General features: G+C 38.0%; 1 protein-coding gene across 4 annotated transcripts in view; it reads left to right on the top strand.

Moving 5' to 3' along the window:
- Cwc27 (CWC27 spliceosome associated cyclophilin) overlaps positions 1 to 25,410 on the top strand; it is a 180,172-nt gene that overhangs the window by 60,433 nt on the left and 94,329 nt on the right. The gene's annotated exons all lie outside the window — the stretch shown is intronic.

Consider the following 25,410-nt stretch of genomic DNA (forward strand, 5'->3'; position numbering starts at 1 on the left):
TCTTGCTTAATACAGTTGGTCTTTGTCAGAGATTATTAATAGAGTCAATGTTCTGTACTTTAGTATAAAATAAAGGAAACACTTCTTAGAAATAGCCATGTCTGCAACTATTTATTTCAGTTTTAGCACTGAGGTTTATTTATAGGTATCCTTCTAGTAGATATCCATCACTGCCCTTGCTTAGAATCTTAAGCTATTTTTGACTCTAGTAGTCTGCTCTCATGATTCTAGAAGTTTATTATAGCACCTATAAAGGATGGGCATGCTAATTCCTCTGTAAGAAGTCTGCTCAGCACACCTACAAGTCAAGGGTTTGTTCAGAATGATTCTTGCCAATAGAATCAGTAATACATTCAGTGCTGTGTTATTTAGCTAGCTCGATTTCTTCCTTCCTTTCCTTTCCTTTCTTTCTTTTTTCCTTTTTTTCACTCTTGTAGTGCCTACAGACTGGTGTGAGATCATTAATGTCATGAGCCAAGTTTATAGTTAGTATGGTCATGTTTAAACTTTTGCTATCTGGAATGAAACTTGGTAACTTCAACATTAATGTTCTAACAATGAGCAATTCTATGCCTCTTGAAAAGGATTTATTGCTGTCATATTTGGGGAATGATTTTTGAAGTAAATAAAAGAGGAGTAAGTCTTCATTTCAAGTAACCATTGCACAGAGTGTGTAGGCAGCAGGAGTGATGTCACCATTCTACATACTGCTGTGCTTGCACCTAGGTCATACGATCGGGATCTCCGAATTTCCTGGCATATTATGCTTCAGAGTTGTTGCACCTTGAACAAATAGTACTGACACAAAGAAGGGACTGGTTAGTCCTTTGTTTAAAGTTGGGCCATTTTAATTAATTTGGAACTTTCAGGATGTTTGTTTGTTTGTTTGTTTTCTTTTAGAGTGATATAAGAGCTAACTAAGGTGCAGATGTATTTGTGAATCAGAACTAAATACTAGGAGACTTAGTGGAGGAAAAAAAAAACCTTTTCATCTTCCCAGTTCATATTTACTGAGTAGTGACCTAAGCACACCCCAACAGTGGACAGTTGGTCTAACAGGGTAGCACCCACCGCACATAATAGTGCTTCATAACCATTTCATAAGCTGCATTCCGTTAATGGCCAGGAAATTTCTAGAAAGATTTTTCAGGTTTTTCTTTTTATGTGAGGGGACAAGGCAGAAGAGGTAGAAGTCTTTGATATCAGAACAAGAGAGTTCTTCCTTATGCTGTGTGATGTCATCTTGGGGCAAGAGGAAGAGCAGAGGGAAAGCAAACAAACCCAACCTTCCTAAGACATTCCTAAGAGTCAGACGGCAATGGACGGGAGCTGTCAGGAAGGATGGCTTGTGGGACCGTTTTCTGACACTGCCATCTTCTTTAAGCTAGAACGTTACACATCATTCTTTGTTCTTCTAGGCATCAGGGGCTTTAGATAACTACACTAATCACAATATTTGGCTGTCGTCGTCGTTGTCGTCGTCGTCGTTGTTTTTCTTCTATGGCAGATACTTCATATTTTCTTTTAGGGCTCCTGTCATAGGCCACTTTTATCCTGACCCTCACCATTCAATATCATTACCATGAAAACAGTTTAATTAGTACTTGTTTCAGTATTTGAGATTGGTAATATACTTATGTTGTAATAAAGCACTTGTGGTCTATATTGTTAAAAGTAAATCTGAATACTTTCCCAATTAAAAGAAATATTCTAAAGCATTAATGTTTTGGGAATTTTAGCGATGGCCTGGAATCGAATTCATGACCTTTAGAAAGGCAAGTGGTGCTGCTAATACCTGAGCCATCTCCCCGACCAGTTTTGGGGTTTTGTTTGATAATTTTATTCATGTCTGTAGCATATTTGATCATATTCCCTTCCATTCTCCTCTTATCCCTTTCCCACTCTGTCTTATCCTTCCTTCTCCCAGATCATGTGTCCTTCTCCTACTTTAATGTCTGTTTTAAAAATAACCCACTGAGTTTAGTTAGAGTTGCTTTATATGTGCACAGGTGTAGTGTTATTAACTGTCTTGTAGACAACTTACCAGTAGCTATACCCCTGAAGAAAATCAACTCTCCTTCCTCATTGGTCATGACCCGCCCACTTTTAAAGGTTTACTTAAAACAGTTTTCTATACATCTATTCTCAGAACTGTAAAGCCCTTCTGAAATACTTTTCTTTAAAAAACTTGTTTCTTGGGGCTAGAGAGATGGTTTCAGCAATTAAGAGCACTGACTGCTCTTCCAGAGGTCCTGAGTTCAATTCCCAGCAACCACATGGTGGCTCACAACCATCTGTAATCTGATGCTCTCTTCTGGTGTGTCTGAAGACAGCTAAAGTGTACTCATATACCTAAAATAAGTAAATCTTAAAAAAAAAAAAAAAAGACAAGAAACTTGTTTCTTAAATATAACAGGTTCTTGGATTGTAATCCCAAATCTGTTTAGTTCTTAAGCAAGGATTATTGCTGTTTTTTTTTTCATTATCTTTTTGTAAACTATCCATTTGAAATAGGAGCTCATGTAACCCATAATGGCCTTTCAATTGCTGTAACTAGAGGCCTGCACCACATGTCAGCCCATGATAGTATGTCATGCTGTACTGTGCTGTGCTGTAGTGCTGTGGTAGTATGATTTCAGACCTGTACACATGGCCATCTGTGTTATTGTGGGGTTAGTGTTACAATATGGTGTGGTAATGATAATTGCTGTGGTATGGTATGATAAGTTGTGATTACAGGCTACACTGTTAAGTTATTGTTATATTGTGTTGTGGTATGGTATACTATCCTGTATTGTTGCAGTTACAGGCCTGCACTGTCTCTACTGTTGTGCTGTGCTGTGCTCTCCTGTGGTGGTGTGACTATAGATCTACACAATTGTCTGTGTTTTTGTGTGCCACTACACTCCTGGTGGACTTGGGGGATAAGAACTTGATGACTTGTTACAAAAAGTAACTCCAGAAAGAATTTAGGGATGTAGATCATTTGGGAGTGCTATGATTATTGTTAGAAAAGATCATTCAGTAAATGGTAGTTTTAAGTGGTAGAGATTGAGTTAAATAATGGCAAACATTTTGAGAAATATCCAGGAGCAGTAGAAATTAACTTATTCTTAGCTGTCTTTCCATAGCCTTTCCAAATAAGGAAGTCTATTATAGCATTGGAAGTCATATCTACTTTCAATTTTATTATTTCTACAAATGATCTTCATACAGTAATACCTTGTGATATACCAGATGTTCCTAGCTAATGTGGCTAGCCCAAGTTAAAAGTGTAATATTGGTGATTAACATTTGTAAGATAGGAAAGCCTGCAAAAAATAGAAATATTTTAGTAGCAAGGAGGAAAGTGTTGGTTGACAATGTGTTTTCCAGCCCGTTCTCCCTCAAAAGCTACCAGACGGGAGACGTGTAAGCTTGTGCGTGATTTAAGGTTTGAGTGAGTTAGCAGCTGGGCAGTATATTGTTTTGAAGAATAAAGTCTAGGCAACACTATTTATTACCAGGTTAAATTTCAGTATCCAGTCCATTCATCACTGCCTAATAAAGCTTGCACTTCCTTTTCACTGCAGTTTGCTTACTGACTGGTAGTCAACACTGTCCAAACAAGACAAAGACAGATGTCTCTGTGTGGGTAGACTAGGAGTAGTCAGATGTCTATGTGCTGTCTACCAGGCTTAACAAGTCTAACAGTACACAGCTTATAAAGTAAGACCCTGCTATGTTAAACCTGTACTACATGATTTAAGAATAATGGCTAGAAAGGACCTGTTAGTAGCTGTTGACAACCTGGGGCATATATTGTGTGCCCCTTCCTTTATAATACCCAGTTTAATGACTTTGAAAATCAGGAGTTGAGAGAATACTCAGTATATATACATAAATATAGTAGTTATGTGAGGTACAGTGCAGGGTGGGAGTAGGGGTATTAAACCAGAAATCAATTCCATCAGGTCAGATCATCAAAGGAGTAGAGCACACCCTAGTGTGGACCAGTGACCAGGCTCTTCATTAGAGCTTGCTTCAGGTTACCTTGTCTTCTGGATTTACTAGGTGTCCATTGGGATGCTGACTGTTCTGTCTATCACTCCATTATCAGTTGTACTGTAAAGAAGTAGACGACTTCAGCAAAACTGAGAAAATAACTAACTGTCGAACTATCTGCAAAATTTATTTTATAAAAGACTTGGATCCAGAAATGTACTGTCCAAAGTTAAATAGATTCTATTACGATTTGGTGAACTTGAACATTCAGGAGAAGAAAACAAGTAAGTGGCTGATAAACCATAAAAATGTTCGTTATATTCCATAAAACAAGATTAAGCCACTGTGATACTGTCGTACTTACTTTTATGTCAACTTGACCAGGCTACTGATTAAGAAAATAGTGCCATAAGATTTTCCAGTAAACAGGTCTGTAGGACATTTTCTTAGCAATTCGTGGGTGGGAGGGCCGAAGAGACCATTGTGGGTGGTTCTAGTCAGGGCTGATGGATGCTATAAGAAAGCAGGCTAAACAAGCTTTGGGAGAAAGCTAGTAAGAAGTGCTTTCAGTTCCTGCTTGAGTTCCTGCCTCTATTTTCTTCAATTATAGACTGATGTGGAAGTGTAAACAAAATGCTTGTGGTCATGGTGTTTCATCACAGCACTAGAAACTCTAACACAAATAACCAGTAGATTAACTTTTAAACAAGGAAGAAAAGGTGGGGGAGGAAAAGTATTGAAAAAAAAATGTAAGCAAAATGTAGAATACCAGAATTGTTAAGTACAAGTTGCCAGTATGTCTGTAACATGTAATGAAAAGTAGGATCGTATCCTGTGTGCATATATCCTATGACCCACTATGTCCAGGCACTTAACCTTTGCCCCCCAAGACTTGTTGCATTTATGCCCTAAGAGCTCTTAATGAATAAACAGTAGAAGTCACCTAAATTTACATCAACAGTTCGGTGGGTAACAGATTGTGTGGAGAATAAAAATCAAGAATACTAGTTATCAGCCAAAAAAAAAAGGCAGAATAGTAATATATACTTTAACAGTTTCTGGTCTCTCAAAAATACTTTGTGTTGAATGGTGAACTCTAGCCTAATGAGAACATACCGTATAACTCCATGCATGCAGATTCTTAGGACAAACAAACCCAGGCTATGCTGATAACAGAACAGCTATTATGACAGGACAGGACATGGCAAGGAGGAATGACACTGGTCATGTTGACATCGAACTCTCAAGGTTATATTCTAGGTGTAAATATGTATATGTATGTGTATCTGTCACAGCTCTTTGAACTATATACATTTATTATATTCCTCATCATACTATACCTAAAGTATATTTAAAAGAAAAGACATTTTAACTGTATTTTTAAGAGTAAAGCCTGATTAGAATTTAGAATAGAATGACAAAATTAACTGAAGTCATAGATATTATCAGGAATGGTAAAGTTATACATAAGCAGACCATGTGTAAAAAAGTCTAGACTGTATTTGTGGAAAAGCCAGGCATGGTTTCACACACCAATAATTCTGCCACTTGGAAGGCAGAAGCAGGAGGGTCATCACAAATTTTAGGTGAGCCAGCTATATATGATGCATTCCTGGCCAACAGCACTGTAGAGTAAGACCTTGTTTTATGTGCACGTGTGTACACACACACATACACACTACAAAAATAAAAGAATATGAAAGCACCAGGAAGGCACATAATAGAAGGTGAATCAGATGATGTCTTCAGCTCTGTTTCCATTAGAATTTTGTTAGTGTGCTGGGTCTTACTGTTTCCCAGGCTGTATGCGGTCCCTTATGTTTATGTTCTCATTCCTGGGCCTTTTCTAGAGCCCTTGAAAGTTTGTTCAATGTTATTTCTCTTTTGAGCCTGTATCATTATTTATCATTGTTGAATAACAAGTGTTCACGTGACTTATCTGTATCCTCTCTTCCATGTGAACTCATTAAGCTTCTCACCAACTCTAAGCGCAGTTACTATTACCAGACTCCTTTTTGAGGTAAGGCACTGTAGTCATAAGCAGAATAATAACAACAACAATAACAACTGCAGCCGCCGGGCGGTGGTGGCGCACACACGCCTGTAATCCCAGCTCTGGGAGGCAGAGGTCGAGGCCAGCCTGGTCTACAGAGTGGGTTCTAGGACAGCCAGCGCTATACAGAGAAACCCTGTCTCAAAAAAACCAAATCCAAACAAACAAACAAAAAATAACAACTGCAGCAACAAGAAGAGCCCCCATTTCGATTGTGTACTCTGAATTCACAGTGTGCTGCTGTGCCACATTGAGTCTACCAGTACATTTGTAACTCAACAAGTCATTGTAAGCGAATCACCTTCTTCATTTATTTATACTTGATGAATTATTATTAATGAAACGCTGTATTTAACACAACGGTACTAAAATGTTAAATATGCCTAAAAATTCAATATTAATAAAATACAGATGGCATTAACATTTATTATAGTGAACCACCCACCAGAAATCATCTGTCTAAAGAAGGTTCCCGTTCGTCTGTGCTGTGGACGCTGAGTCTGCATCACCCCACAGCTGTCATAGATCCAGTTTCAGAGCCCTCCAGCATTGTTTCACAGTTAGCATCAGATAAGGTTAAAGTGTCAGCCTCACTCCAGGTTTTCAATTTTACCTTTGTTGTTTTGACTGCTTTCAGGATGGCACCAATTCAACATGCGGGTCTCATTTAAGATCAGTTGTGGTATTTCATGTCTATCATGGCATCGATCTTAGTGGAGTAAAACTTTCCATCAATTTTTGAGTAGGAATTTTACATATATATCAGTATTTTTAAACTGTTGTAAAATGAACACTAGTATTTTCTCATAATTTTATATAATTTAGTCTAACTTATTGTGATTTGAAATTATAATGAGTTTTTTCAGGTATTCATTCATTGACAGCTTCTCAGTGCATATAGTTTGTTATCAAAGTATAAAACAATTCCACATCATAGTTATGGTCCTATTTCAGTTATCTATTTTATAAAAAGCAATCTCTAGCTCAGTAACTAAACAAAGCTTTTAATTCTGTGTGTTAGGAGCTGGGTTGACTCTCCCTGCAGTGCATGGGACCTCAGCTGAGGTTGGTGATGTGGCCAGGAGCCCAGGGCTATCTTAGGTGGGAGCTCATGTCCCCGGCCTTCATCCACCTGTGGAATACCCTCCATTCACCTTTCCTTGTGGCCTTGCGTGTTTTAGCTTCAATGCATTATGGTCTTGGGTTCAAAGAGGACACACGCCAAAAATGTAAGCACAGTTGTTTTAGGAATAACCAAGACTCCTCTTGTGTCATTTGTATTGGTTTGTTTGTGTTGATGTTTATTAGCCAAAGATGGTGTTTACAATCAGTCTTCTCTTAGGGCATCCTGGTCAAAGCTGAGGTTAATACACAACAGATCCCACCTGCCATGTGCTGGCATTTGTTACTTCCATGTGTTGTTTGTATCTTAGAATGTAGTCCATTAACATATTATCTTAATTGCTTCTAAAGGATAAAGGAATATTCTTTGATGATGTGTTGTGCATGTATTTATTGTGGTGAGACAATGAGTTGTAGCCGTGCCATGAGGCAGGTGTGGGGCCAAATGGATGCTTGAGAGTTGGTTGCATCCTTCTATCACAAGGGTCGCAGGGGTTGAACTTTGCTTGTCAAGCTTGACAGCAAGCCCCTTTACCCACTGAGCTACCTTGCCAGCCCTGAAAAGGAACAGGCTTGTCAAGGTATTTGAAAGCCAAAGTCAAAATGGCCATTTTAACTATATTGATTCTACCGATCCATGAGCATGGGAGGTTTCCCCATTTTTTGAGGTCTTCTTCCATTTCCTTCTTCAGAGTCTTGAAGTTCTTGTCATACAGATCTTTCACATGTTTGGTAAGAGTCACCCCAAGATACTTTATACTGTTTGTGGCTATTGTGAAGGGGGTCATTTCCCTAATTTCTTTCTCAGCCTGCTTATCCTTTGAGTATAGGAAGGCCACTGATTTGCTTGAGTTGATTTTATAACCTGCCACTTTGCTGAAGTTGTTTATCAGCTGTAGGAGCTCTCTAGTGGAGTTCTTTGGGTCACTTAGGTAGACGATCATGTCGTCTGCAAATAATGATAGTTTGACTTCTTCCTTTCCAATTTGTATCCCTTTGACCTCCTTATGTTGTCGAATTGCCCGAGCTAGTACCTCAAGTACAATATTGAAAAGATAAGGAGAAAGGGGGCAGCCTTGTCTGGTCCCTGATTTCAGTGGGATTGCTTCAAGTTTCTCTCCATTTAGTTTGATGCTGGCTACCGGTTTGCTGTATATTGCTTTTACTATGTTTAGGTATGGGCCTTGAATTCCTGTTCTCTCCAAGACTTTAAGCATGAAGGGATGCTGAATTTTGTCAAATGCTTTTTCAGCATCCAATGAAATGACCATGTGGTTTTGTTCTTTGAGTTTGTTTATGTAGTGGATTGTATTGATGGATTTCCGTATATTGAACCAACCCTGCATTCCCGGGATAAAGCCTACTTGATCATGGTGGATGATCGTTTTGATGTGTTCTTGGATTCTGTTGGCAAGAATTTTATTGAGTATTTTTGCATCGATGTTCATAAGGGAAATTGGTCTGAAGTTCTCTTTCTTTGTTGGATCTTTGTATGGCTTTGGTATCAGCGTAATTGTGGCTTCGTAGAAGGAATTGGGTAGTGTTCCTTCTGTTTCTATTTTGTGGAATAGTTTGAAGAGTATTGGTGTTAACTCTTCTTTGAAGGTCTGGTAGAATTCTGCACTGAAGCCATCTGGTCCTGTGCTTTTTTTGGTTGGAAGACTTTCTATGACTCCTTCTATTTCTTTAGGCATTATGGGACTGTTCAGATGGTCTAGTTGGTCCTGATTTAATTTTGGTATTTGGGAAGACTCCCCACCATGTAATAAGGATACATGTTCTACTATGTTCATAGCAGCCCTATTTGTAATTGCCAGATGCTGGAAAGAACCCAGGTATCCCTCGACAGAAGAGTGGATGCAAAAAATGTGGTATATCTACACAATGGAGTACTATTCAGCCATTAGAAACAATGAATTCATGAAATTCTTAGGCAAATGGATGGAGCTAGAGAATATCATACTAAGTGAGGTAACCCAGACTCAAAAGGTGAATCATGGTATGCACTCACTAATAAGTGGATATTAACCTAGAAAACGGGAATACCCAAAACATAATCCACACATCAAATGAGGTACAAGAAGAAAGGAGGAGTGGCCCCTGGTTCTGGAAAGACTCAGTGAAACAGTATTCAGCAAAACCAGAACGGGGAAGTGGGAAGGGGTGGGTGGGAGGACAGGGGAAGAGAAGGGGGCTTGCGGGACTTTCGGGGAGTGGGGAGGCTAGAAAAGGGGAAATCATTTGAAATGTAAATAAATTATATCGAATAATAAAAAAAAATTAAAAAAAAAAAAGAAAGCCAAAGTCTTTTGAATATGCTGATGTCCCTCTTTTCCTGTGCACCTTGCTTCAAAGAATTAAAAATCCATGGTAGAATAATTTCCATGTGCAAATGCCATAGTATACTAGATATAATGTCAGTCTGATGTATTCAAATTCTTGGTATCGTTAGCAGAAACCCACTTGGTCAACCAGAAATGAGCACATGATGTGGCTGAACTTACAGACTAGGAAGGCTGAAGAGGAGAGAGTATGCATTCCCTCTGATTGGGTTCCTCATGTAGACTGTGCCTTCTGAAGCATCATGACGATGCCACAGTGGCTGTCACAGCCCGTGTGGCTACTCTCCGTGGTGTTACTAGGTTTCATTTCATTATGGCCAGTTCAAACAATCTCTTAAAAATCTTCTATTATTAATAAACTTGAGAGAGTCCTGGAAGGTAAACAAGAATAGTACCAACAGGGAAGGATCTGTTACCTGAGTATAGAAATGTCCTCTATCTTTTTAAAGATATGTTAATAAACTAAAGCCATGACATGTAACCACAAAAGTGTAATATTCATCTGTTGAAATGGACACGTAGGGCCTGGCTGTGGTGGCACACGCCTGTAATCCCAGCACTTGGGAGGCAGGGGCAGGCGGATTTCTGAGTTCAAGGCAAGCCTGGTCTACAGAGTGAGATCCAGGACAGCCAGGGCTATACAGAGAAACCCTGTCTCAAAAAAACCAAATCCAAAAAAAAAAAAAAAAAAAAAAAAAGAAAGAAAGAAGAAAAGAAAAGAAATGGACATGTATAGGTATAATAATATATGCTTTAGCTGTCATGTGGATAAGATCTTTCCAGGTCATTGATTTCTGAAATAGAAGCAAGGTTCTACACTCTGCCTGTCTTGGAATATTTCCAAACTGCAAGAAGACTGCTGGATGTCTCCTACTAAGACAACTAAGGGAGCATTAGGAATCCCTCAGTTGGTTTGGGAATTCCTAATGAGTCTCTTGGCTAGTTTAACATACTCTTGGTACTAATGTATTTTATGGAATAATTAGGTCTGTGTGTCTGAGGTGGCTAATCTTTGGCTCATAATGAACTTTTATCATTAATCAATGTTTCTTATTTTTATTTGTTATTTACAGTTAATGACTATACTCTCTCCCTCTCATGTATATATATATGGAGTAGAATGTGATGTTTTGATATATATCTTGAAGATGATTAAGTAAAGTAATTAACATATCAGTTCTTCATATATGTACTTTTGTGTTGAGAAACTTAAAATTTGTTGGTATAAAATTTTTTTAAAAATGTCATCAAATATATAAGAATATTGTGTTTGGTCAAAGAGACTATACATAGTATTTACAATAGGAGAGAATGTGCCATTGTTAATATTTAAAGATTAGCCTTTAAGAGTCTGTGACTTAACTAATACAGTTCACTTGTGTAGTAAACTCATATATCCCTGTTCTCCATCACTTTCTAAGAATTGAGTGTTTCGTTATAGAAATAGTTAGAAGTGCTACAGTAGTGCCATTATGTAGTTTCTGGTACAAATCTATAAGGAAATAAAAAAGAAAAGGATGTTACTGTGCAGGATAGCATATAAGTCATAGTCTTGTCTGATGTGCATGTGACATAAACAAGGACTTTAAGGAAAGATTTAAATGGAACTGGTAACAAATAAGAGAAGGTTAATGATTGGGCCAGAGGTTATTTTGTTTTTCAGGTTATTTTGAGAGAAAACTTGCCTGCCTTGATTAAGAGGAAAACAGTTTTATTTAGGATTATAGTTTTTATCGTTTTCGTTATAAGCCTGGCCTTTGATGGCCAAGGCATCTCTCCAGCCCTAGGATTATACTTTTTATTTAGGCCGCTATTTTTACTTTGTAATATTGAATTCTTTATTTGTGAAACTATGCCTTTTTCCTGAGTGTTCTGGCTCCTAACAGCTGACAAATAAGTAAGAAACACTGTGATATTGGGCGCAAGTTTCATCTTTTAAGGGCTATACTTATTTTACAGTCTTCCAGCCACATCTGTTTGTTATATATTGTGCCTATAAGAAAATGGATCCAGATTTAAAATGTTTAGAATTTAGACTAGACTGCCTCATTATAACCAAAGCATATGAAAAAGTCAGTGAAATGATCACAGTGTACATAACAGATTTTAAGTTATGGAACTTGAGACAGGCACTGTCTGTCAGAGAGCTTTCTTAATTTGAGCCTCAGCTTCCTCTTCTATAAAACAGACGATAAGCCCATCTCTTTGCTACGTGTATGTACTCTTAGCTGATCATCAGAATGTCTTGTAATTCAAAGACCATGTTTAGTAATTCTATCTTTAAGTCATCACATTAACTTTTAGGACGCCCCCCCCCCAAAAAAAAGCCATTGCCAAGAGAAAGGTCACTTGCTGATTTTATTTTTTCCTAAATGTGTTATATGCGCCTTAACATGGGCAAAATGAGAAGAGTATTAGGCTCGAGAATAATCATATTGATGGCTTATTTACCTAATAGTATATAGTATATTAAAGGGATACGGAGTACTTTCAGTTTCCTTGGGTCAAGGGATTTATTATGAAGACTATTAATCTATATACCAACTTTAAAATTGGGAATTTCTCTCTCTCTCTCTAAAGCCCTGCTTTGGGTGTATTCTGTGAAGTTGAATATGTTTACTTTCATTCTGCTCCAAGTGTCTTGACTTCCCTGTGACTTCTTCAACCCATTGGTTATTTAGGAATATTATTATTCACTACTTATAAATTTCTCAAATATTTCTTTGTTCTTAATTTCAAATCTCATTTCCTATTGTCAAAGAATATAGATTGTTTGATTTATTTATTTATTTATTTTTTATTTACATTGCAAATGATTTCCCCTTTTCTGGGTCCCCACTCCCCGCAAGTCCCATAAGCCCTCTTCCGTCCCCCTATTCTTCCAGATTGTTTGATTTTTAACCCTTCTAAGTATGTTGAAGCTTGTTTGTGGACTAATATTTGAGATTGTGTCCTATGTATTGAAGAGACTGGATCTCACCCTTGGGTGAAGTATTCCATAGACAGCCCATGCCTTCGACTGCTGAGTACATGGCGTGTATAGAGAAGCGTAAGGGAAGACTGTAGAATTTTAAAGTCAGGAGTGGTGTAAGCCCCTCCTGGTGCTCATTCCTCTGTCCTGTGTATTAGGAAGTAACGCTGTGGAGTATGTGCAAACGGCCCCAGTATCAGATAGCTAGTGAAGTTTGAACTATAGTGCAGCCTTGTCTGTGGGGTTGCAAAGTACATAGAGCTTACCAATGAGAAAGCATACACAGCATTTGCTTTTGCTATTGTTACTGTAGTTGTTATAAATACATTGTGCAGCTTTAATTCACAAGCACTTTTGCAATGTGAATTTACACTTTAAGAGGCCTGCCTTTCTAAATTATTGGTATACTTTTCATATGACTGTTGAAACAAGATAAAATCTTTTGAAACAAGATAAAATCTTTCGATAGCAATTAGTGTTTTATCTTTAATTCGCTCCTAACAGCTGAGGGAATAAAGCCAATCAGAATCTGAACCACATGGAAGACATAGGTCTAAGTTTATCCACAAACTCAATGGTCCTAGCAAAGAAAGCCTTGTAAAGCATTGTGACAGATATTCAGTTGATAGTAAGAAGTTATTTTGCAGACCAGTGAAACATGAGAATGCAATCTTAGCCAGAATATTCTAGCACTTCTTGGTAGCTTGCCCTCAGGTGTAAAGTGTGACCCAGGCTTTACTGTATGACAACAGAACTGACTTCCTCTCAGCAGGTGGAAGACAGGCTCCTTAAAAGAAGAGGAAAAAGGAAGGATTTTCCTAGGCCTCCAGAACCTGTCTGTTGATCTGCTTTTGTGTGTTTGTTATATTAGCATTGAATACCCATGACCAAATTACCAGTCTCATGTCCTCTTGAACTAATTTATTATTATTATAAATGTGCCACATATAAATTCTCAGTCCTGTGTAAAGTACCACCCCCAAAGCAGCCATGGAGTATTGAAAATTCATAAAGTTATGGAAACTTCAGAGGACTACCCTCCTCACCCAAAACATTCTTTCTGTCCCTTTTAACCTATGTATTAAAAACAAAAAAACAAAAACAAAACAAAAACAAAGAAACAAAAAACATCTGAAAACTCCTTCTGTTACTTGTGCAATGAAGGACCATTCCTCTGAATCCTGGAGAATAAATTTGTTTAATAATGAATTTGTCTGAGACAAAAACTTGACAATCCACTTCTTAGTTGTCTCCTAAATTTTTAGTATGTCTAACTATCAATATATTGAATTTTGATCACATGTAAAGTAGCTACATTACATTATTCTGGAAGTGCTTTGTACAATTTTTAACTAGAAGAATATTAATAAAACTATGTATTACATTGTAGTAAGCCACCTTTTGTTCATCTCCATTACAAGATGGTGCTGGCCGGATGCAGCTCTCTGGTGGTAAACAACTTTAGTACATGCGCAGTGTGCTGTATTTGTTATCACGCTTACATGCTAATGAAGAATTCACTTAGTTCACCTATTAGGAAGCGGCGCACTGTCTACTGCAGACAGGGCGGAAAGGCTATATAAGGGCGGCAGGGAGAGGGCTCTGGGGCCCCAATAAGAAGAATAAGAAAAATAAGGTTTGTTCAAGCTTCCCGAAATAAACTGCTTGGAGGAAGAAAACTCCCCGGTGTCGCGTTGTCAAGAGGGTGGACGTGACGTTACATATGAAACATATCTTTGAACCAGTGGCCCTCAAAGCCCCCAGACTGTGTGCACTGGTTCTCCAGAGTGTGTGTTAGAGAAAGAAGTCTCAGTCCTCACTCTAAAGCTGTGGTAGACACTTCTGAGTCAGAAAGTGCCCATGAGTTTGGCAGGACATCAGGTGACTCTGGTATTTGCTAAAACATCTAGAAATGCTAGTTAAAGAATAATCAACCAAAAACGCACCTGTGTCTATTTCGTTCCTACATCGCCTTTAGTGTTACATATTCAATATAGCTGTTGTTTTAGTGTTGACTGTAATGTGAGTAAAAGTATTAAAGTTAAGTGTTAGTCTGTTCTTTGTGGTTCTAGTTATTGTATACTCTTTTCTATCTAATGTGTTATTTATTAGCTGTTTCTTACCAATTTATCTTTCTGTACACCATCCTTTCTAATTATCCACTCTCTATCTGTATCATCTCTCTAGATCACATTTGTATGCATAATTGGGGTATGCACATATGTGCACCTGTATACATACATGCAGATCAAGGACATCAGATGTATAGTCCTTAATCACTGTGCACATTATTATTGTTACTATTATTTTACTATTGTTATTTTTGAGAGGAGTTCTCACGCTGAACCTGAAGTTCACTGTATTAGCTAAGACTTGCTGGCCAGTGAACTCCCAGGATCTGTGTGTATCTGCCTCCCAGTAGTGGGTCTACATGGTCATTGCTGGCTCTTACATGGGTGCTAGGGATTTGAACTCAGGGACTTCTGCTTTTACTCCAAGTGTTCTTACCCACTGAGCCATCTCCCCAGCCTCATCATTTTGGGTTTTGATATGGCCGTCAATGTCATAAATTTATCTGTTCTTCGGAGAAGTTTCAGACTAGAGAAATAAAAAAAGCAGGCATGAATTCTAATTATATTACTTTGTTGATTATAATTTTATTGAGCTTTGTCTATAAAAGTTTTGTTTATTCACAAAATTAAAGGCAAATATTGAATCTTGCTACATGTCCTACTGGTTTATTAAAGATTTATAAGGACTCTTGAAGACCAATGTACAATGTATTTTATAGACTGGTAGTTTTATTCATGAAGCATGAATCAAGCCTAAATTAAGATCTCGTATAAATAAATATAAATAAAGTATCTGCCCCATTTAGACTGATGGAATCCACTTTGGATTTCACATTAGTTAAATTAAAATATGTTTTATTAGGTGCAAGTAGTTTCCAAAGTGCTTTTCCTGGCCACTCTTGTCCTCATCCTCTCTAGGGGGTGGTCCAGCAGGTCAGGCAAGGTTTGGATGCTGCCTGTCTGCTAGGTAGTGGAAGTAGGCAGGCCAGGGCAAGATTGTCTATTGTGGAAAAGAAGACCCAGCGCCTGCAGCAGCCTTGGCATGAGTCAGCCCTTCTGTAACCCACTGGTGGCTCTGAGGTTACAGCTTGTCTCAGCTAAACCCCTTCAGCTTTTTGGAAACAATCTGAAAATTCATTTACCCTTTAAGTGTAAGTGAGTGGTTTTATAAAAGTCAGGCAGCTCAGAATGATGGCCTCTGCAGGTGGCCAGAGCCGTGTCCACAAACTGCCATGTTATTTACAGTGTGGCTGTGTAGCTTTAAAGAAGAAAAAAAGGATTTAATTTGTGTCCTCCTCCTCTTCTTCCTCCTTGTCCTCCTCCTCTTCTTCTTCCTTGTCCTCTTCCTCCTCTTCCTCCTCCTCTTCCTTCTCTTCTTCCTCTTCTTCCTCTTCCTTTTTTTTTCTTTAGGTTTAGGGTTTTGTTGTCTATTCTCGGAAGGCATAATTATGTGAATTCTTCTTCTCTTCTTCCCCCCTTTCTACCTCTAATTTCCTCTGTCTCCTCCCCATGGCTATCAGGAAGGGAAAGGTTTAAAAGTACAAATTTATTTTAAATATCAAAAATTACCCTCTTAGTGACTTAGTACATACTGGCTTAGTAGATTAATACAGAAGCCGAGGCGTACCAGACATGCGTCAGTCATTTCCAAAATGTTTCTTTGAAGGAAGAACACTAAAACTGGAACGTTCTTATTCTCCCTCCCTCCCTCCTCCTCCTTCTCCTTCCTCTCTCTCTCTCTCTCTCTCTCTCTCTCTCTCTCTCTCTCTCTCTCTCTCCCTCCCCCCCTCTCTTTCTCTCTCTCTCTCTCTCTCAGCTGGTATGGACGTGTACTTTTATCAATAATATAGCCAGTTTCCGTTGAGTAGACCCTCAGTGGAAGTCTTAGGCGCCCACACTGAAGCCTCTGTACAGACATTGTAGTAATAGACTTGTTACTTAGAACAAATCGGAACATATGGGGTGATAAAATGAATTTATTCTATGAGTGAGGCATGCTACATCCATTGTTCTGTTCTTGACTTAATGACTTTATTTGAAAAGTATGTGATCGGTAGTGAAACTATGGTGGAAATTAAATATATAGTCATTAAGTCTCTTGAATACCAGAATGTTTTTATTTGATTAAATTTTTCTTAGTTCCATCAAGTATTTTAATCCTAGAGAAGGGTACAGAAGGAATGCATTGTGAGAACTAAAATATTCCCACCAAAAACTTTTCTAAACAAAAGTGAGTTTATCTTTGTCATCAGACATTATAAGTTATAAAATCATTAAGTCATATATTACATTCTGCAAAGCTAACCACTGGTTTCATTTTGATACCTTTATTTTTGTTTTTGTGTGTAGGCATATACACACAACATTGAATATATGATTATATAAATGGAATAACACTCTGGTTTTCTTATGTCTAAGATATGGCCTAATTTTCTGGAGCCTTCCCATTATATGCAGTATTGTAATGTACACCCAGTGCACCCTTAGGTACGTGTGCAGATATTTGAACACTTTAGGATTATTAGGATCAATACCTGGAACTTACTATTGATACATATTACTAGAAGTTAAGTGAACCAAATTATATTTATATATAGTGCTAAAAGTGTGTGTGTGTGTGTGTGTGTGTGTGTGTGTGTGTGTAGTGTTAAGTGTACTTTTTAGAAAAACCTACTTAGTAATGAAAACCAAAACACTGCATAATAGAAATCAATAATTATCATTTAAATACTTAACTGCTTAGTAGTGTGGCATATTCACTGAGTACTCAACAATGTCAGCTCCTCTGCTAGTTGTTAGAGTTGCAGGGTGAGATAGTTCTATTTGGCTACAATCTGTACCAACACAGTGACCCAACATTGAAATATGACACAACAGGGCTAAACGAAGGGTCCTGAGTACCATACTGGAGTTGAGAGAATTTTTTGTGGAGAACATGCCCAGGAAGTCAGGATTAAAGAGTGACATATATGAGCTATGGGGAAAGGGGAAGAGGTGGGGGGAGGGCCTTAGGCACTATGATTATGATAGTGTCCAGGCACTAGTGTGGATTTTAAACATGTACAGTAGGGTCTGGAGAGATGGCTCTTATAAAAGACCTGGGTTCAGTTCCTAGCACCCAGGTCAGGTGCCTCACAACTGCCATACCCAACATCTACCTTCTCTGGCCTTCCAGGGCACTGCACACATATGAGGCACATACAGACATGAAATAAAATTAAAAAAATAAATGCATGGACTACATAATAAAGCATGAAGCAAGAAGTTGAGATGAGAATAAAGGGTAGATCATAAAGAACCGTGTAGCTGTACTCATGAGTTTGGATTTCGAGAATTAATAGGCGTGAGAGCAAAGAAAGACATGAGGTCAAGCCTGATAAAGATTTGATTAAGAAGTGACCATGCTCTGGTTGCATACAAAATCATAGATCTGTGTGGTGACCATAATTCAGAGAGGCAGATGAACTGAGAGAGACCAAGCCTTCCTGTTAGATGTTGACAACTTGGACAGTTGTCACTGTCAGATAAAGAAGAGCACACAAGGACAGTACAGCCTGGGAGACCCCTACCTCCCCAAGGTGGAGAATGTGGGACAAGAAACTCAAAACAAAGCAAGTATCATCCTCTTCCTCCTGTTATCACTGTGTAGTCCTCATCAGGGAGGCTTACATAGAGATGTATTTGATGACAGACCTGAAACACAATGACTTGGGTTTGACAATGTTCCTGGTGGCTCACAAGCTCATACCTTTCTGCTCACCACACATGAAACTGGCTTTCAGATCCATGGGGGCTCAGTGTTTGTTCCTCCATTGGGAGAAGGCAGGAGGACTAGCATCACCAAACGTCAAATGTGGAATCTTCGTGATTGAAGAGGATTGCCTCCACACAAGTATATCACTTTGCAAATTGTTGAGCTTTGCGGTAAGCCATTCTGTTTGATTTTAATCCATGCTGATACAAGACCAGGTGGTCAGAAAAAAAAATTCCACCTCATCCTTTTTCCCTTACTTAGTCCGTCCCATGTGAACTGTGTTTAAAATTGTTTGTCCACACATTCATTCTTTTACATAATATGAAAAGCATTTTAGTGTCGGTAAGGAATGGAAATTTTTTAGTCATTTCTAAAGGTTGCTATTTCCAGTGTATATAGACCTTATGATATGACCTCATCTTTTTTATGTGTACGTTGTTTTGTCTAATGTTGTGTTCTCTGGTTTTGTTATAAGTGCTATGTTTGGAATGTATTTTCATTCTCTCAAAATCTCCCTGTTCTTAAGCCTGTATATTTTCCTTCAGTAGTTCCAGGGTTAGTCTTCTCATACTGTTCCTGGTTTATGCCTGTGTTTATTAAGCACTGACTACATACTGAGTATCTTCTTCAAGATTCTGTAGTAAATGTAGCTGGGTAGATTTTATTTTATTTTATTTTTTAAAAAACAACTTCAGCTTTCCCCATTATTATTATGCCTAGTAGACTACAAAGATGGCTCAGTATATAAAGTATTTTCCATACAAGGATGAGGAACTCCAGAACCAGTGTAAAAGTTGGGCCGGTGTGGTGACCATCTATATTCCCAGTACCCAGGAGGCAGAGACAAGCGATAGATTCCCTGAGCAAGTTGGCCAGGTAGACCAGCCAGAATTGCTGAGCCTGAAAGCGAGCCTGCCTGAGTAAATCAGATGGAGAGATGGAGAGTGCTTCCATTCTGGCTATGTTCATGGTCAGGAATGGCCCTTTGGAACGGATTCCCAAATTATCCTTTGTCAAAACTTCTTTCCCAACCATACACTGTTATGCTTGTTTAATCTCACAGGTCCTTTCTTAAGTCAGATTCAAGGTCTAGTAACCGTAAAGCGCCTCTCAAATGAAAACAGAGATCATAATGGAAGGATTCACTATTCAAAAGTTTAAATGGAGCACCATTTTAGTTTTTAAATCTTAGTATCCTTTAGTATTTGAGAAGTGGGTAAACGTCTTTCATCTAACTATTTTATCTCGTGGTAAACATTATTCCATTTTAGATCTAAACAGTCTTTGGGATAACAGGGAATACTGGGATGTCCAGTGTTAAAAATGTAGTCAAGTCAAAAATTTGTCTCAGAGTCTCCCTGAGTGCAGGAAGACCCTCGAAGCCTTTCATTGTAAAACTAGCTCTTTCTGTTTCCTGCTTGAACCTGCACTAGCTCGGTAAGTCAGATCCCTCCTGGATGTGCCAACCCCATTGCTCTGTACATACCTGTCTTATTCCAAACTCTGATTAAAATGGATTGCCTTGTTTACTTGGAAGTGTCTGTGTGTGTGTGTGTGTGTGTGTGTGTGTGTGTGTGTGTGTACATATTAATGTGTGCATACAGGTGAAAATACAATGAGGAATGTGTGTGGAAGCTAGAGGCTTCATCTGATGTCTTCATCAAGCACTCTGTGCCTTGTTTATTTTTGTTTTTGTTTTTGTTTTTTTTTTTTGCTGAGCTTGACTAGACTAGCTGGCCAGCGAATCCTCCTGTCTCTGCATGCCTAATGCTGAAATTACAGATGGACACTGCTGTGCTTGCCTTTTTACACGAGTTCTCTTTCACCAGCTTCTTATGTTTATGCCACAAGCATTTTTCCAGCCCAGTCATTCACCTGTCTCTGAAGCCATTATTTTTAAATGCCTTAGAGAAATCTGTTATCCTTAGAATGTAAAGGCTATCAGTTACGGAAGACCAGGGTTCTCCTACAGTCTAGATTATGTAATTATATATCATAAATAGAATGGAAGTATTTTAATCTTTTAAGTGTTAAAAATTAAGTAATAAGATGATATTTCTTCAATTAAAAATATTAAATCTAAATCAATCTTTCCTTCAATAAGTCAGCTTCTTTCTTAAGTTCACATTTAAAGTGTAATGACCAATATAACCATCATAAGCTATGAGAAAACCGAAGGGGTCACAGAGGAGCGTTTCTCAGTATAAAATGTAATTCCTATATTTTATGTTACAAAGTGTCAGTAAGGATGAGAGATAGAAACTGTAAATTTTTTTTACCAGAAAAGTTGAAAAAGCTTGCATTGATATGTTAAATAATCTAATAGTAATATGAACATGTAATTATATGAAAAAAGAATAAGAAGTATTTGAATAGAAGTTTATTGAAGAAGAAAAGATGATAAGAAAGAAAGGGAAGCAGGGACCTGATGGCACAGACCTCTAATCCCAGCATTGGGAGGCAGAATCAGGCAGATCTCGGACTTAGAGGCCAGCCTGGTCTATAGAGCAAGTTCCAGGATATGCAGGGCTACACAGAGAAACCCTGTCTTGGAAAAAAAAAGAAGGAAGGAAGAGAGGAGAGGGGGGGAGATAATAATAGTAATAATAATAATAATAATAATAATAATAAGAAGAAGAAGAAGAAGAAGAAGAAGAAGAAAGGGGAGGGAAGAGGATGGAGGGGAGAAGGAAAGAGATAAAAATGAGACTATGGGGAATGTAGGTCAACATTATTCAAGTAAAATTTTTCTGTACCACTAGGAAGGAAAGAGAGGGGCCTTTAGTCACTGCTAAAAATGATTACAAGATATCAGATTAATACACTGTCTTACTGGAAAAGAAATTTCATTTATGTTCCATATTGCATTAGTGTTTATAAAGTTGAGTTCTGGAAGTACATATTCCTAAAGTTAATTTTCAGCCACAAAAAATTTACTTCTGGAAAGTCTAATACTGTTCAAAACTAAAAGACAGTACTTAGAGTACTGTTTGGACAGAATAGCAATATCTGCTATTATTTGAGGAATTTTACATTTCTGTTGCAGCATTTACCCTTGTTTGGTTTGTTTTAAAAGAAATGTAAGATTTGAAAGAATTCTCAAAAAGACTGGTAGCATTTTATATCAAATGTCCAGTTTCTGTGTAAAAATCCATGTGATCTTTCATATCAAGAAGTATAAAGACTACAAGTGCATTTAAATCCCTTCTTTCTGAACTGTAGTATGCTTAGGAAAGGAACAGCCTTCTCTTTCTATATACGTGTACAGCAGCTTATAGAGAACACACGGCACACTGTCTCTCAGACTGAATTTATGTTCTGATAGAGTGGTTCAGAATGACTTTGCCTAATGTGTTCTATTAGATGCTCTCATAAAATGTGTAAGTGTATATGAAATTCTTCTTTGCCTTGCATATTCCTATTTTAATAGGATTATAATGAAAGAGAAACAGTTTGGTTCCAAGTGATTTATGATAAGTGTTAAAATATGAGCGTCTTCTAATGTTTAGCTCTCTGAAATTGATATATTTTATTTTCATAACTATTGGTACTTAATTCAAGTAGTGAATCAAGCAAAAGAAATATACCAGTAAGATTTTGAAATTATATGCCCATTAAAAATATATAAACATTTGAGGTTTTTGTTCGTTTGATTGGTTGGTTGGTTGGTTGGCTGGCTGGTTGGTTGGTTAGACTGTAATCTCATTTTGTCAATAACTGGTTCTAGACTCTGCGAATGCTAACAATAGCAGTGTCTTATAAGAGATGAAAGCCACCATCACCACAGGAACAGCTTTGTGTTTCTTCTAGGCCAAGCATCATGTGGGGTCTGCTGATTTCCACTGAATCTTTGTCTTTTAATCCTACTTTTCTTCTCAAGATTAGGAGGCAGGGACTAGCTTGGATCTTTGGTTATCTGCTACTGCCTTACCACCAGCAACATATAGAACCAAGTTTGGAATCACAGAGATGTCCCCGATTTTCTTTCAAAGTCTATGCATAAGCTACAGTATGTTATGATATTTATGAGTTATTGCAAATCTATACCTCTTATCCAGCTGATGCTACCATAAGTGTAAAAACTGCACCACAGTCTTAATACCTCTGAAAGGCTTGTATTATTGTAGTGATTCTAAGATTTTTATCAACAGCCAAGTTATTGTCTCATTATAACTAAATTGATATTGTTGTGGTTAAAGCAGCAAACTGAAAGTCATAAAGTTGTATTGTTTGGCTGCCAGCTATTTCCATGTGTTATGAATTCTTACTTTGAGAAATAGCAGGCTTAAGCTAACTTCAAGTGTTAACTCCATGATTCAAGAACAGCAGTCTATAGTGAACTTGTGTTTGCTCATCAACTTCCTTTATGAAGACTCTATTATCTTATATAAGAAACTCATGGGTTTCTTTTTTTGGCTAAAATTCTCTTAAAGGCAGATCAAAGAATCAGGACTGGATAATGTTTTTACCTTTAAAGGTAAACATTAGTGATAGTTACTGTTTGAATTCAGCAACTTCTATTACGATACCTATCATTCCACAAGAACAAAAAAAGAGCAGGTTCATCTTCCCTCCAAGAAACATTCATGGTACCTGAAGAAAATGAGGGAAGAAGCAGGAGAAAATTAAAGCTAGGCAAATTTACAAGAACTTTTCCTTGTATGGGCAGCTCACAGTTGAGAGCACAGTGCACGAAGAACTGGGTGTCTGAGCCAGGGTGTACTTCTGCCCTGACTCATATTGTTTCTAACTTGTGTCTGTGCCCAAGACAAATATTAAATTATTTGACATCTCACTGTATTTTAGATGTGAGAACTGAAACGAAATAATTTAATTCATAATGGACTTTACTGTCCTAATGCCAAAAGATTTGAAATAAAATAATCAGCATACAATAATTATTTATACTTAAATTTTCGATAATGTACCTCAGAATTATTAATGTATATCTTTCCAGATTTTTCTTGTGTCGATAATACTAAATTGAAGGATTATTTGCTTTCTTGTGTCCAGACAATAATATTGAGCCTAGATTTCTGATAAATAACCCTGCCTAAATACGTTCAAATGTTTTGTCTAAGATTTAGAATTCTAACATGGATATTAGGTTTCATATATTTCTGTTTGTGTCCTGTGGAAGCTAATTAAGGTTGCTTACATGAGCATGAGTAGCAGGCTCTTTGCTTGAGCAGGAGCAGTTTACCAGCTGCTTCCCCTACTCAGTAACCCTTAGCTGACTGTCAACTTTTCAGAGGGGTTGGGACCTGGTGGGTCCCTCCCCACTCACAATGAATGTTGATAGCCCATCTTTGTGCAGTTAACTATCACTAAAGTCAATATCATTATTGTAACAACTGTCTTATCTAGAAGACAGCATTTCAAAGCACTCTTAACCCTCTTCATCTTCTGCGATGTTCCCTGCACCTCTGAGGTGCATTTTAGATGTCTCAGCACCTCGGCCAGTTCTGAATCTGTGTAATGCCTGCCTACTGCAGCCAGAAGGTTTTCCTGATCAAAGTTAAGATTAGCGCTCACCTATGAGTATAAATATAAATATTTCAAGGAGAATTGGACAGTGTGACCATTTAGCAAATGAACAGTAGTAGGTTCCTCCTAAGACAGTGGTTCTCAACCTCCCAGATGCTGTGACCCTTTAATATAGTTCTTCAGGTTGTGGTAACTCCCAACCATACAAGTATTTTTGTTACTACCTCATAACTGTAATGTTGCTACTGTTATGAGTTATAATGTAAATATCTATGCTTTCCCATGGACTTAGGTGACCCCTGTGAAAAGGTCATAGGGCTCACAACACATAGATGGATACCTGCTGCCCTGAGGCCTTTCTAGCCATGATCTCTTTTCTTTTCTTTCTTTTCTTTCTTTTCTTTTCCTTTCTTTTCTTTTCTTTTCTTTTCTTTTCTTTTCTTTTCTTTTCTTTTCTTTTCTTTTCTTTCTTAATTGATATTAAGTTCTTTTCTCATACAATATATCCCAACCAGTGCCCTTCATCCAGTCCTCCTTGGTCTACCCCTACCTTGGTTCTCCCCCAGATTCACTTACCCTCTATTTCCTCCTCAGAAAAGTACAGCCCTCCAAGGAATGACAACCAAATGGAATAAAGGGGGAAAGCATTCATAAGGAGAGTGGACAAGGCAACTCAACAGGAGGAAGAGAGTCTCAAGAGCGGGGGAAAGGGTCAGAGATACCCGCACTCCCTCCGTTAAGGGTCTCACAAAAGCAGCCAGCTAGCAGACATAAGTGCAGAGGCCCTGGTGCAGACCCAGGCTTGCCCTGTGCTTGCTGCTTTAGTCTCTGAGTCCATGTGAGTCCTGCTGGATTCATTGGTGGGCCATGCTTATCTGGACTCCTTCACCCCGTCTGACTCCTACAGGTTTTCCTCAGGCTCTTTTACAGGGTTACCCATCTTGGAGGGGAGAAACCCAGTGGAAACCTCCAGTTAGCCATGAGTTTATTACCAGGTCTACTGTACCAAGAATGAATTCCCTCCTGTGAACAGGCCTAAAATTCAACCAAAGAGCAGTTAATTACCCTCATAAGGGTCACACCACTAATTAATCAATGGCCACACCTTACCTAGGAGTTTTGTATTCATAGCTGGGAAAAACCATTAATTTTAGTTTTCTCCTAGTAGCCTATGTAGCCTTTCATAGCACTAAGAACCAGCTAGTAGGGAGGGAGCGTCCACTTCTGTTCCAGCTTGATTTGTCTGTGCTCTACAGCCAAAGTATGTGGTATCTCCAGCAGTGGAATATTATCATCTAGTTCTGGTGGTTAGCCAAGAGAAATACAGAAGCCTGCATTGTTTTGGAGAATTCTGGAATATCTCTAAGCATCAACTCATAGGAAGGTATCTCACACCTGGCACTGAGATTTCTATTTAATATCTTATAGCTTCTGGGAGGAATGTTATCTACTCATCCAAAGTATCTCCTTCATATTTTAAAGTTAATGTACAACACAGCTGCTTTTTCATATATATCCTTAGCATTTTACTAACTGAACATAGTTGCTTTTTCATATATGTCCTTAGCATTTTACTAACTGAACATAGTTGCTTTTTCATATATATCCTTAGCATTTTGCTAATT

The sequence above is a fragment of the Apodemus sylvaticus genome, chromosome 16 (assembly GCF_947179515.1).
Source record: "Apodemus sylvaticus chromosome 16, mApoSyl1.1, whole genome shotgun sequence".
In the NCBI taxonomy this organism is placed as follows: domain Eukaryota; kingdom Metazoa; phylum Chordata; class Mammalia; order Rodentia; family Muridae; genus Apodemus; species Apodemus sylvaticus.